General features: G+C 55.4%; 1 long non-coding RNA gene across 1 annotated transcript; it reads left to right on the top strand.

The window, feature by feature from the left end:
• Positions 1 to 33: 33 nt before the first annotated feature.
• Positions 34 to 5,409, top strand: LOC130155601 (uncharacterized). The gene is made up of 3 exons (XR_008824120.1): positions 34 to 139; positions 3,016 to 3,074; positions 5,154 to 5,409. It is a non-coding gene; the product is annotated as an uncharacterized LOC130155601 (long non-coding RNA).
• Positions 5,410 to 12,808: the final 7,399 nt, after the last annotated feature.

Here is a 12,808-nt window from a genome sequence, read left to right as displayed (position 1 = left end):
TATGTGGGCGGCGCGGACGGCGCGGCCCGGCCCGCCCGCCGCTCCCCGCCCCGCCGCTCCCCTCAGGCGTGGCGTGGCGGGCCCGTCCCCTCAGGTGGAGGAGGGCGGTTCCCTTAGGCGCCGCGACCGGTCCCCTCAGGTACGGCGAGGCAGCCGGTCCCCTCAGGAGAGGCAGCCGGTCCGGTCCCCTCAGCCGCCGCGGCCGATCCCCTCAGGCGCGGCGGGGCGGGGCGGTCCCCTCAGGTGCAGCGGGCCGGTTCCCTCAGGCGCGGCGGGGCGGGCCGGTCCCCTCAGGCGCCGCGGCCGATCCCCTCAGGCGCGGCGGGGCGGGCCGGTCCCCTCAGGTGCAGCAGGCCGGTTCCCTCAGGTGCCGCGGCTGGTCCCCTCAGGCGAGGTGTTGTGGACTGGTCCCCTCAGGCGAGGCAGCCGGTCCCCTCAGGTGCAGCGGGCCGGTCCCCTCAGGTGAGGAGGGAGTGTCCCCACAGGGAGCTGTGGGGGCTCAGTGTCCCCTCACACTGCAGTGTGGGTCTGGGTGCCCTCACAGCATGGAAAGGAGGGGGTTTCCTCACCTCGTGGAGTCTTGTGGGGTCTTTGGGTACCTCATGGTGCCATCAGTGGGGGTTTTCACACCCTTCGTGGTGCCATATAAAGTCTTTAGGGTCCCCTCATGGCATGGTGAGGGCTTTGGGTGCCTCATGGTGCTGTGGGGGGGGTTGGGACCCTTACGGTCTAGGGGCTTTTGGTCTGTTCATGATGCTGTGTGGGGGCTTTTGGTCTCTCATGGCATGGTGAGGAGGACTTTGGAGGTCCCTTATGGTGCCTATGGGGCCTTTGGGGTCCCTTATAGTGCCATGTAGGATCTTCAGGTCCTTCATAGTACTTTATGGGGCCTTTGGGGGTCCCTCATGGTGCCATGTAGGCTCTTCAGGTCCCCTCATGGCATGGTGTGGGGTTTTGGGTACCCTCTTGTTATTATGTGAGAGTTTTGGGTCCCCCCATGGTGCCATGTTGGGTCTTTGGGTCCTTCTTGGCACAGTGTGGGGTCTTAGGGTCCATCACAAAAATTCCTAACTGGCTGAGGTCAGCATGGGTCAGTAATGAATTTTTGTGACAGATCCCCACTCCCCCCATCTCCCTGCCCCTCATCTCCCCCACGTCCTCTGCTGGTGCTTGATGCTGGTTTTCCACTGGCACAAATGTGCTGAGTGGGATGGAGCTTTCCCCACTGGCGTTGGGGTTAGCTCAGCATCAGGCCCAACAGCTTTGGGGGTGCGAAGCTGGCAAGGCAGATGAAAGCATGTCTGCTGGAACTGACACAAACTGTTTCACTGGCCTGAGCAGGTTTTGCAACACTTTTTATAGCAAAACCCCAGTCCCGTGGGTGGCGGTGACTTCACCGGGGTAAGATGTGACCCTGGCACTGCAGTCCCGAGCATCCTCTTGGCATCCACAGCTTTTCAGCTCTTGGAAAACTCAAGGAAAAGTGATTTTCCTTTTCCAAATAACGCTTGTTCCCTCGGCTCTCCCTAGACTCAACAGCAGAGGTAGTGGGCTGTTCCCACATGAGCTTTCACCAAAACAGCGAGGCTCACTGCATTTTTACTGCTCCTGAGCAGCTTTAATGCTTGAAGCAGGAGACAAGCTCCTCTCTGCTGGAGAGCTCAGGGCCGGCACTCCCTACAGCTGCCAGGCAATGACATCTCAGAGCTGGTCTCATGATTCCTGCTAATGCCACAAAGAACCCTTATTGTATTAGCATCTCGATGCAGCATTAGATTAATCCCTTCAGCCTGCGTTGTACAGGCTGTTCAGAGAGCCTTGCTCCAGCGCTGTGCCAGACAGCATATGCCTGGGAAGTCACTGAGACCTTTTCAGCTGAACATATGCTGGCCCAGAGCAATTCTGCATTATCCTCGTGACTTTCGCTTTTGTTGACATGGGAAGAAAGTCACTAGTGATCTGTCACTGGGGCATCATGCGATCCAATCCGCTCAACTTACAAATGCCGGCTGACATTAGGAAAGTGAAATGCGAATTCCAGCACAGCCATGGTGCCGATGGCAAACAGCATTAGCAGATACAGCATGGTGGGGATGGTAGTTGCACGTTTGCTTTGTGTGTGGGCTCCTGAAGGAGCTCAGCTGTAATTCTCTTCTCCCCACGCTCTCCAACAGATTATCTGGAGTAATGCAAATGAAATGTTTGATATTAGTTTGTAGCTCAAGGAAGGGGAGTGATTTCTGATGCCAGATTAGAAGCCAGACATGGGCCTGCCTGCTAGCAAGCAGAGCTGTCACACTGAGTTATTTCATAAGGCAAGCGGTTATGCTGCCAGATGACGACAGCCTGTGCATTAACATTATCATAACAAACTGCCTGATGGAAGAGGGCCTGTGAGCCTCAGTGTGCTGCATAACGCAACAGGGATCACGTCATCAGCCCTGAAACATGTCTGTTTTTGGGCAGAGGCAAAGGCAACCCCCTCCTTGCCCTCCCAAGCAGCAGCAGCCAGAATGAAGCAGTTCCAAATTATTTAAAAAAAATAACCAGCTTGCTAGATTGCACTGTGTGTTTTGCATATTTAAACTACCAACTGAATTATTTAGATGCATTGCAAGTGTACCCTGCAGGTAGTCTAGCTGAGCAGGGTCCACAAACACTGGCAGAAGCGAGCACCCAGCCAGTGCCGAGCAGGCAGTAAATCCTTTGTGGCAGGGGCTGCCTGTTGAGGGTGTATGTGGCACCCAGTGCCTCTCAGCACCCTCAGCAGAGACTTCAAAAAGCTGCCTCAAGTAAGAGCGCTAACAGCAAAGCGTTGTGAGGAGAAGGGTCCACACAGCATTGCTGATGGTGGGATTCCTGTGGCTGGGTCTGTGGCAAGCCATAAAGCCAAGAGTATTAACTTTGGCCTTAGTTTTCTGATGTCTTATAATAATTCATCTGTGTTTTTTATCTTTTATTTGCCTTAATTTATTGCTTCCCTTGGAAACATGTAACCTTGCTTTTGATGACTAGCTTCTGACTGGAAAAGAAATGGAGCCAGGGAGAACATCTCCTACGCGTGTGGGGAGAAGGTGAGCAGAGAAGGGAAAAGAGGGAAGGCATTCAGCAGGGTAGGAAGGAAGGAGAGATGTGTCCATCGCCTGGAGTCAGCATGCGGGGCTGAGCAGGTTGTGGAGCAGCGGGAGGTTCAAAGCCAGCCGGGTGCTCCCGGGAGGCACAGGCTGAGCAGAAGGAGGGCTGGGTCTGTTTGCAGAGCAGCATCTCAGTCCTGGCTGCCACACCATGCATCTGCCCTTGACTTCCTGCGGTGTCTTTGGCAACTGTACCCAGCAGCCTGCTTCTCTTCACCTCCTGCCAAGGGACATGTGATGAAAGCAGCAGCTGGGTTTGGTGACATTAAAGCAGGGGGAGGAGGAAGTACCCAGCCAAGCTTCTTCATTCTTGGCCATGTCAAGGCATGCATGTGCGTGGCTTGTGAGGCCTCCCAGGAAGGGCTGGTCGTGTGGGCAGCGCAAAGCCCTGGGTTGCTCAAGCTCCTACACAGCAATCCCTGCTGCTGGGTGCTGCAAAGCAGCTTCAATTGCCAGGAACCTGACAACAGTAAGATGATCCACACATGTGATAAAACTTCTTCCAGACCTCTATGTCAGTCTATCCACCCATCCACTGATCCATCCTCTTCCCTCTTTACCTGTCTCAACTAGCAGCTGGCTTTGAGAGACGTCTCAGAGCCTGGCATCACTGCGTCTCATCTCTGTGTAGCTTGGGGTACAGAAAACAGCTCAGCATCCTGATACAGAGGTAGCCACACTGCTGTAGCTTGTTCCCATGTAGGCAGAGCTACTGACCAGTAACCTGGAGCGTCTTTGCATCCGTAAGCAAGGCTGCCCTAGGGGCTGACACCAGTAGGAAGGTATCACTGAAATCTTCTGGAAGTGTTGCCCTGGCAAGGACAGTGAAGAGTTCTGACCTGGGCTCTGCTGTATCTACTGCTGTGCACTGCAGAGCCCACTGCAGGCCACTCGGCAAGGCAAGGCTGGTGGTTAAGAGCGGTTTGTGCAGAGGATGTGGGTGAATCCCATTTCCCTCCCAGTTGTTTCAGCTTAAAAGGGGCACCAGTGCATGGGAGGTGAAGTCCTCCTGCTACTTCTCATGTGGGTGGTATGGAAGCCGACGGCTGAGCCCACGCTTGCACAGGCAGAGCCTCAGACTGAACCCCCCAGCTGCTGCCTTGGCTCCTGCTGCCCAGCGGTCACTCCCTTTAGCTGCTGTGCTTTTAAGCAGTAACACGTCAGTGTGCTCGTGACAACTGAGTAAACACTTGGGGAGGAACTGGGCTGTCGACTCAGAGTGGTTTGAATGTAAGCACTGCAGTTACCCACAGGACTACGTAGCAACAGGGTTGCGTAAAAAGCAGAAGCATGAGATTGCTGAGCTGCCGTGGTGCTGGGGTTCTGCATGCACAGCCTCCGCTGGCCACTGGAAAGAGACACCCTGAGGGAGTTTGACTCCGGGAACATGCAACTAAGAGAGGAACATATTGCAAAAATATATTAGATATAGGTACAGAGCCTTCCTTCCTGTAACCTTTACTCACCATAACTCGATTGAGAAAGCAAGTGCGTTACGGCTCGGATGTTCGCTCCAGCCAGGCATAGTTTTATGGTCCCCATTTGTCAGGGCTGGGGTGCTTCACAGGTTTCAGACCTCACATAGCCTGTGCTCTGCAGGTGCCTTGGGACACCCAGCCCTGCTGCTTAACCCACCTAAAACCATTTCTCAGCCGTGCTTTTTAAAGATCTGCTTTCTCTGATCTTGTCTTACCTCTGCCTTGAAAAACGCAACCAGTTATTTAAATCCACCTAAGATACAAGGCTGATTTGGCATGGTGCTTATCCGCATGAGGAACACCACACAAGCAGCCCCACTAAGTGCCAGGGCACTGTCCCCTGGCTGTCAGTGAGGCTGGAGGTTGGTGTTTGCAGAGTCAATGTACCAGGTGTCAAGGATTACTACTAGGGCTTACACCCCAGCATGCTTCCCAGCACTGCTTTTTATTTTTTTCTTCTGGCAGACTGTGCCAAAAACAGGAGGCAGCAAAAACATGAGGCTGCAAGTTCTTACTGTTGCATTTGCATTTCTACACCCAGGCTGGAAATCCCCCTGCACCTGATGTTCTCTGCAAGACATCGCACCATCCGCCCCAGCTGAGGCTCTGAGTAAAATAAGAGTGTACCAAGCACAGGACACAGCCTTGGAAACCACATCTCCGCTGGCTGCTGCACTCGAGCTCCTCTGGTCCCAAGGCTGTAAAATTGGAATTGCTTTTCTTTTTTATTTTCCCCATTTGCAATAGGATTAGGCTTTTTCCCAAATGTCATGCATAAATAAAGGGAATCAAATTGTTTCTAATGGATTTTGTACTGGTGGAAGGGGCTGGTGTTTGACCTGGAGACTGATGGACTGAACATGGAAGGCAAAGCCATTAGCCAAAGGCTTCTCTTGATGGGCAGCCTGGCACTGGAGAAGGGTTTGCTGTGTCTCCCATGTCAAAGACTCATCTCAGGAGGCCACCAGCCAGCAGTGGTATAACGTGCCCCACCTGGGCTGGATTCAAGTGATGGTGCTGAGCTGTCAGGGCTGTGTCTCTGTTAGGTGCTCATGGCCAGCGCGTGCCTGAGTGTGCCTGCATCATGCACACTGGTGCAACCTGCTTCTGAGACAGCAATCTCCTCATCCCCTCGTCTTCTGTTGCCTTTGATCCCTTTGCTGAGGACATGTAGCTGTAATTACAGGAAAGATGAAGATCCTGTTTCCCTGGGGAGCTGCAGTAATTACCACTGTGCAGCGGCCCCTGAGAGCTGGAGCAGCAGGAGACTGAAGCTTTGGGAGTTGAGGCAAGATGCACCACAGAGAGGAAAGGGAAGCTGATCTCCGTTGGGATCTCCATCCCTGCCTCCGAAAGGGCATTCCCCTTACTCCACAGCATCACTCGGTACCTGCTTGGTGCAGGCCCTGTTAGTAGGAGCAGTGCCCTCCCCCTGTACACAGACAGCAAGCAGCGTGCTCAGCCTTGGTGTTCCTGGGTCGCCAGAGCTGCCGGCGCTGTGCCGCAGGGTGTGCCAGTGCCACGGGACACAGCAATACCACAGGGCCTTTGGGATAAGCCTGTGAGTGCAACTGAACATCAGCTCAGCTTCTGTGCCACGGGGCTGTTCCTCGAGTTGAGCTCAGCGCATGGGGAACGCACAGCACCTCCACAACCCCAGCTCGCCCCAGGGCTGCTGGTTGCTCTGCCTGCAATAGCGCACACCGCTTGCAGCGGTGCCACCGCCTCTCTTTGCAGTCAACTTTTATAAGCGATCCCATCCTCCTGCTCCTGAGCATGTCTCCAGCTCCCTTTTTTCCAAGGAAAAATGGACTCCAGCATCTGCATCGACACTTGCTGGGCTGAGCACAGGAGCTTCTTGGAGAAGAAAAAATGGGTGGTGCTGCCACATAGCAATGGAAATGTACTGACATGGTTGGGGCAGAGCAGGAGGGAGCGGTGCAGCCTGTGGGGCTTCCAGCACAGAGACCATTTCTTTTGCAAAGACTCCAGTCTTGCCACAGGGATGAGCTCCCAGTCTTGCCTCCGGCTGAGCCACTGGGCAGGGACTGAGCTCAAAGGCAAGGCTGGATCCCTGAGCAAGCTGCTGGGTCCTGTTGCACTGCTGCCAGGTAGCAACTGTATTTAGCAGAAGCATGACATGAAAACAGTACCCAGCACCTTGGGTATATTAAATCAGTACCTAGGTCTTCCTGGGGTACTTGTGTGGGAATGGCAGGTCTAGGCAATTTGGGGTGCTGAGTAGGATGCTGGGGTACCTGGAATCAGATGCCACGAACTCCCCAGCTGGTTCCCTCTCATTGCACAGTTTGGCTGGAGCTGCCACTGTGTTGCAACTGGCTCAGTATCTCCTCCAAGTGTCAGAGTCCAGCACAGGGTGAATTCTTTTCCTGGCAGGCCTCCCTGGCCACTGGAAATAAAACATGTGCACCTCAGCGGGCTAAAATCCACACGGGCAAAATTTCTCCATGAAACAAACAGTTTCTCTGTTTCCCCTGTTATTGATTAATGCCTCTTAATGACTCCAGCTAAAAAAATCTTGTAGTTGCTGCCTGTCACGAAAGATCAATGGAGCAGCATTAGCGAGAGATACAGAGGCAAACTGTCCCGGGCGAGTTCTCGCAAAAGCCATCTCTGGGAGCAGCACCACCATCTGCTCAATCAATAGTTCAGCATGACCTCTCCCTCTTGCTTGCTTTTTTTCCCTTTAAGCTAGCTGGGCAGCAAAGGCTGCTCCAAGCTTTCACAAGGACTAGATTATAACTATCCCAATTGATCTGATATGTAAAGAATAAAGGAGCCTCTTAAGCCAGCTGTCTGCATTGGAAAAACTCAAGTGGCTGTGCAGACAGGGTCAGACCCTTATTAATTCCTGGATGCTCAGGACCCCGCTCACACGATGCATGAAACCTGTGCTGCAGCACTGGAGGGAGTCAATTAGTCATGACAAATCCAATCTGACTTGTCCCTGGAGCTTTCCCAGTCAGCTGCCTGTGCTGCCAGAGCCATTTCATGAGCCCACCACCACCGGAGCCACCATGCCCCATCTCTCCTGGCCCTCTTGTGATACTACCTTGTTTCTCTTATTCCCCCTTCTCCAGAAACCACGGTGCTCTGTGTGTGGGGAGAAGGGGGAAGCCCTTTGCTGCTTCCCACATGCCCACCACCAGCCCACACCATAAGAAGCTGCGACAAGTAGGCATGTGTCCCAGGTGAAGCGCGGCCATGCGTGGAGGTTCTGGGATGGTGGGGAGGTCTCTTTTGCTCAGGCAGCTGCTGTCTTCTTGAAAACCTGTGCTCTTTTGCACATCAAGCCTCCAAACTGGAGCCTCTTTCCTGCAGCCACCTGAGGTCAATAAACTGAGAGTGCATGGAAGAGGAAGGTCGGCCTAAAACCGCAAGAGCTGTGTGTCTTTTCTCCCAGCACAGCACCACTTAGAGATGGTTCAGGTGGGCATGTGGGCTGATGCTCCGGGTGAAATGAGTTTCCAGCTCCGTGCTGGTGCAGCTGTGTTGGGCTGATGCCATGGGCTACTTGATGTGGTTCAGATATCAGCTGGGAGAGCCCAGCCCCTTGTTCACGCACCAGCATGCTGGGCATGACCCCAGAAGGCTGCAGGGGTGTCTGTGACCACCAGTCTTTGCCTGGCTTGTGCCACACTGTGATGCCACCAGCTCTGGTGGGGAGAGGAACTCTGAATGGCCAGCTTCAAGCCAGCAGACATTTGGATGCTGTCCCACTCCGAGCACACTGGTCTGTGTGTCCCCGCACACTGCAGGTGGGTCTGCTCATCCCACCTGCACACCTCTGGCTGCTCCAAGACCAGCTGAGTCCCGTGCCTGCTTCCAAAGAACAGCCCCTGGCCCAGAGCATGGCTTTGGGAGACAAATGCTCAGGGAGAAAGCCATGGCCTGGCTCTCACAGCAGCAGGAATGCTCTACCTTGGGGCAGGGGAGTCGTGTGTAGGGGCTGGGGGCTGGCAGGGGCTGTCTGCGGGTGCTGGCGAGGGAGGGATCCCCTGGGTTGTGTCCTCTAGTGCAAGCCGTGATGATGAATAACTCCGTAACCAGCTAAGCCTGGGCAGGAAACTGCTTGCTCAGCCTCCTTGTCCACTTTTCCTCTCGGCTGGGAAGAGCCCATGGTTGGCACGTGACAGAAATCCTGATGAGTGGCTCCCCTTCCAGAGCCGCTGGGCTGGCAGAGCCGCAGGGCTGCCGGCCACAGCCACCCCCCCCACCCCACCCCCCCCTGCTTCAGTGTTGGGGCTCTGGGTGAGGGCAGGGGTGTCCCCGGGGTATCCCCAGACCAGGGAGCTGGTGGTGAATGGAGGCTGAGACCCCCGAACTATCCCCAGCAAGCCAGCAGCTCTGCGGGGTCTGCGTGCCTGGCCCAAAGCTTTCGACCCTGCCTAATTCCATAGCGCTTAATTACAAGTAGCAGGGATTTGGAGAGGAAGCAGAGGGGGTGAGCATAGGACAGATTGGAGGGAAGATTGTGCTGGGGGTGGCAGGACTGTCAAGCCAGAAACACAAGAGCTGATTAGCATTTCTAATTATAACCGCTGCGCTCAGCCCCATCAGGGCTCGTCAGACAGAGGCAGCTGACAGCGTTGTGCGGAGCCAGCTGTGGATGCCATGCAGGAAGCACAGGCGATCGGCCTCAAATCCTTAAAGGATGCACAGAAAAGAGCATTAGAGCTCAGATCTGTCACCTCCTGAGCTGCAGCAGCGTCTGGGAATGGCGGGTGCTGTCCCAGCCCCCCAGACAGAAACCCCTCGGGTCTGTGGCCACAGGGCCGATCCTGATGGCCGAGATCTGCTTGGAGAGGGGAGAGCGTGGGCGGGGGGGGAGCACATGCCCCTCTTGGTTCTGGGTCCTGCACCCCCTGCCGAGCAGCAGCTCTAGGTACTGCAGGCAATGGCATTGGCCCGTGCTGTCCTTGGCTGTCACCCGCTGCTGACATCCCACCCGGAGGAATGTGGGTGGCAAAGGGTGCTCTGGAGGGGACAAAGGGACGGATGGGTCTGGGTCCTAGCTCACAGATCTGGGGTACTTCGCTGTTAGCACTGGCTGGCAAAATAATTTATTCGGTTTTGAACAACATTATCATGTAATCAGGTAAATATTATGGGCCAGCTAACGGCCGTTACAGGGTGTGGGTGCCACCCCCCCCACCCCCCCCCAAGAGCTCCGGTGTCCCGAGGGCACAGTGCTCTTGGGATGTGGCTGGGAAGTGATCAGAGGCCAGCACACCACACGCTGTGGGTTTAGCAGAGATTAGCAGGGCTTTCATGGGCTGAGTGACCCAGGAGATACTAAAGTGATTTAATCAAGGGAGTGAGTGAAAGATTCCTAGGGAGGAGATCAGCACTGACTGCTTTTGGCATCTTCTGGATGCTGACAGCTCCTGGGGGACCACCTTCTCTTAACTCCATGCCACATGGAGCCGCTCTGGATGCCTTCCTGCTGCCAGGAGCCCAGCCTGGCAGTGCTGGGGGATTTCTGGGGAACGGAGAGACCCCTTGCACAGGGGCAGTCCAGGCTGTAGAAGAGGGCAGCAACGTGAACATCTCTGTGCCAGGTCCTCCACGTGCCTGGGATATAAATGGGAGACAGGCACTATGGGGAGAGATCTCACTGCCCTTGCGCATTGAATATAAGATATAATCACACCTGCAGAATTTTTATTACTCGTTTGATTGGATTAATTAATCATTCAGTGATAACTGCTCATTAGGCATTTCAACGATCAATACTAATCACTTAATTACTTGGTCTATTACAGCTGGGGAAGGTCTGCTCAGTCCTAATTAGATTCTCCGGCCAATCCACCCCTCAACGTTGCAGAGATCTGTGGCAGTTCAAGCCTCTTGCAGCTTTGGCACAGGCGTGTCATTTCCCATCTCTGACGAGGGTTTCGTTCTGCCCGTATGCACCGCACTCAGCCCCCAAAATCAGGGTTAGAGGCGTGGGGAGACGCAGCAGGAGGGTGGGCTGGGGAGCGCTTGTGTGCAGTGCAGGATGCTGCTGAGCCCAGGTCACAGGCACAGAGGGGATGTCACTGCAGGCAGCCACCCCGGTGGGACAAATACCCAAAGGCAGCTCTGTGATGGGGTCGGTGGGCAGGAGTTGGGGTGAAGGTGAGGGGTACAGGGCGGGCAGGGCAGGAAAGCTGCTGCCACCGCTCAGCCTTCTTGAGACGGCACTGAGGGTGGTGGGAGCCAAATCCTGGCAGGCTCAGGCGTGCATGGTAATAACCATCTTCAGGCTGGGAGGGAAATAAGGAATTTACTGGTGCTTGAGTAGAAGAGCTATTTCCCTGTTGCTGTGAAGAAAAGCAGCATGTTGCAGCACCGGGACCCTCCTCATCCTCACAGCTGACTCAGTTACTAGGCACCCAGTGATGCATCTTTCCTTCCCCACTATTTTCCGAATAACCAACCCCACCATAACAGAAAAAAAAAATCACAGAGGCTCTCTCTTTTACTGCTCTAATTAAAACTAAAAATAAGCTGTGTAAGCTCCAGAGAACCATCTCAGCTTCAGCAGGATGTAAAGACCTGCAGGAATGAGATCTGCAGGCGACGTTAACCTGGCCCCGTTACTGAAGCAACGCCGCAGGCAATGTCTGCTGGCTCAAGGCAAGCATGGAGGTCAGGGTGCCGCGCTTGCTTTGCACAGCGTGAGAGCATCAGGGATCTCCGCGATGTTAAAAGAAGGCAGCAACCAAGCTGCAGGATTTGGGATGTTTTGGTTCGGTTTTGTTGCGATGCTCATTATTTATCATTGCTGTTCAGATCTGGCCAGCAAAGGCTTTTGCCAGTTAGTCCCTGGGCACCTGGTGCTAGACACTGAGGAGGAATCACTAGGTACGAAGGGACCAGCTTGTTTTCAAAGGTCATTTTGAGCCAAATTCAAATGGAAAGAAGCAAGCTGAACCAGGAAAAGGGGACATACGGATAATGTGAAGCCTTACTAATAGCAAGCAAGGAATTATCTTAACAATGACCTCATAACTGTCACCCCAGGACCATTTTCCATCATATTTTTGTCTCCCTTTCCCCCTTGCCCTAGCTTGCCTGTGTATACTGCAGCCCCCCTGGATGGGAGGCTGTCCCTGGCCTGTCTGCTGGCTGCCTGACACAAAGCAGCCCCTGTCTTGCCTTGAGGTTTCCCTGCCCTGACGCAATGCAAACAGGGAGGACAGCCACTGCCACTGCCGCCACTGCTGCTGCTGCTGCTGGGCTTTAAGATTGAGAAGGGAGACAGCAAGGCGGTGAATGAACAGGGGTGGTGGTCTCAGCCTGGGGGGATGCAGCCCCCAGGCCATGCTCACAGGTTACCCACTGCAGACTGGCAGAGGGCTCTTCCAGGACGCCACTTGAAATAGCTTGAAATAAAATCTGAGCTGCTGCAAGTGCTGGGGGCCAGGGGGATCAGCGACTCCATGATCCCCCCCCTTCCACCAGGGTCATCAACAGGCCCTGGGGCTGGGGGAACCTGCGTTGGACCCCCCAGGTAGTAGGATGAGCCTGGGGCGGGGGGATGCCCGAGGGTTGAGATACCCAGGGAGACGGGATGCCTGGGTGGGTGGGACACCTGGTCAGTGGGGTGAGCCTGGGTTGGGATGCCCGTGGAAGTGGGATGCCCAGGGAAGTGGAATGCCTGTGGGTGGGACCCCTGGGTGGTGGGGTGAGCCTGAGGGTGAGATGTCTGGGGACTGGGATGCCCTTGGGAGTGTGATGCCCAGGGGAGTGGGATGCTCAAGGGGGCTGGGATGCCCGGGGGGGTGGGATGCCCAGCAATTGGGATCCCCAGGGAGGTGTGACCGTGGGGTGGGTGGGATGCCTGGGGGGGTGTGATGCCAGTGTGAGTGGGATGCCAGCGTGGGTGGCATGCCTGGAAGGCTGGGATGCCCAGTGAGGTGTGATGGCAGGGTGGGTGGGATGCCCGGGGTGTGTGATGGTGGCATGAGTGGGATGCCCGGGGTTGGGATGCCCGGGGTGTGTGATGGCAGCGTGGGTGGGATGTCCGTGGGGGTGGGACCCCCGGGCGGTGGGGTGGGACCCCGAGTGGCATCCCCAGTTGGGGGGAGCCCTGGAGCTGGGCTGATCCGGCGTGGCTGCGGCCCGCGCGGGGCCCCGGGGCGGGTGGGGCGGGGGCTGATGCCGCGGGGCCGAGCCGAGCCGAGCCGA

Source organism: Falco biarmicus, chromosome 9 (genome assembly GCF_023638135.1).
Source record: "Falco biarmicus isolate bFalBia1 chromosome 9, bFalBia1.pri, whole genome shotgun sequence".
Lineage (NCBI taxonomy): Eukaryota > Metazoa > Chordata > Aves > Falconiformes > Falconidae > Falco > Falco biarmicus.
The sequence above is the reverse complement of the archived record's forward strand: the minus strand, read 5'-3'. Positions and strand labels throughout refer to the sequence as shown.